Source organism: Nematolebias whitei, chromosome 9 (assembly GCF_014905685.2).
Source record: "Nematolebias whitei isolate Nwh7 chromosome 9, NemWhi1, whole genome shotgun sequence".
Taxonomy (NCBI): domain Eukaryota; kingdom Metazoa; phylum Chordata; class Actinopteri; order Cyprinodontiformes; family Rivulidae; genus Nematolebias; species Nematolebias whitei.
In genome coordinates, this window is record NC_056506.1 from 50,012,847 (window position 1) to 50,014,362 (window position 1,516).

The window sequence follows — 1,516 nt, forward strand, 5'->3', positions numbered from 1 at the left end:
TATAAATACTCATTGTTAAAGTATAAATATTCGTTAAAGTTTAAATTGTTGTTAAAGTATGAATACTTGTTGTTAAAGTATAAATACTTGTTAAAGTATAAATTATTTTTGTTGAAATATAAATTTTCGTTGTTAAAGAATAAATATGCGTGGTTAAAGAATAAAAACTTGTTAAAAGTATAAAAACTCGTTAAAGTAATACATATTGTTAAAGTATAAATACACATTGTTAAAGTTTAAATACTTGTTAAAGTATAAATATGCATTGTTAAAGTATAAATACTTGTTGTTAAAGTATAAATACACTGTTAAAGTATAAATACTTGTTAAAGTATTAATATGCATTGTTAAAGTATAAATACTTGTTGTTAAAGTATTAATATGCATTGTTAAAGTATAAATACTTGTTAAAGTATTAATATGCATTGTTAAAGTATAAATACTTGTTGTTAAAGTATTAATATGCATTGTTAAAGTATAAATACTCATTGGACAAGGCTAGTTTTTAAATAGTTCAGTGATTCGTGGCAGGACAGCATCTTCACTGATGGGCCTCAGAACCAGGACCGAGCACCTCCTGTTGGGTCTCACTCCTGGACCTAATCGAGTTTCTGTGGACCGCTGGAACTTGGCCAGCAGGTTCTGTTCAGCGTCCGGGTCGGGTCTGCGAGGTAACGGGAGATAAGGAGCAGACTAAACGGGTTAGTTAGGTGGAGGCATGACGTCACGTCCTGCGGGTCAGGATGGAGTCTGAAGAAGAGACGGAGCCGCTTTAATTTAAAAATCTGATAAAAATCTGATAAAATCAGATTTAATCTCCAGAACGTGAGCGTTAAGGAGCAGCTTTCAACAAAAAATACAAAAACTGTCTGAAAATATCTGGTTATCTTGTCGTTGTTTGTGAAACCTTTGACTGAACCTCAATATCTCTCTCTCATTCATTCATTCATTTATATATATATTTATATATATATATATATATTATAGAGCTCATAAAAATATACTACCTTTTAATATCCAAATGTACTTTGTGAAAAGATCTAGCTGTTACGATCTAAAAGGGAAAGACGTATTTGTTAAACCACAGTTTAGAACAAGTTTTGAAGGGAAGATCTACCGTAATTCAGGGAGTTGGTTTATGGAATGACTTAGTAAAAGAGGTTAAGGATGCTATATCAATTTATGTATTTAAGAAACTGATTAAAATCAAATTGTTAAATGAATATCAATGATTGTATTTTGATGAGTATTGTATGAGAATTGTAAAATATTTTGATTTACTTACTTGTATTCGCTGTTTACAGGAAACGTTTGTTTGAATGGCTTATTAGATAAATAAGGAGCAGATTTAATAAGATTTTTTTCTTCATCTGCTACCTTTCATTTTATATTTAATGTTTTGTTGTTGTTACATATATGTTGATTATGTTGATTGTTATGTATTTATAAAATGAATAAATAAAATAAAAAATTATTATATAAATTATAAAATTATATAAAAATTATATATATATAT

General features: G+C 28.2%; 1 protein-coding gene across 1 annotated transcript in view; it reads right to left on the bottom strand.

Annotated features, from left to right (window-relative positions):
* The window catches only part of dnaaf11 (dynein axonemal assembly factor 11), a 27,963-nt gene that overhangs the window by 2,732 nt on the left and 23,715 nt on the right, over window positions 1-1,516 (bottom strand). The window lies entirely within an intron of this gene.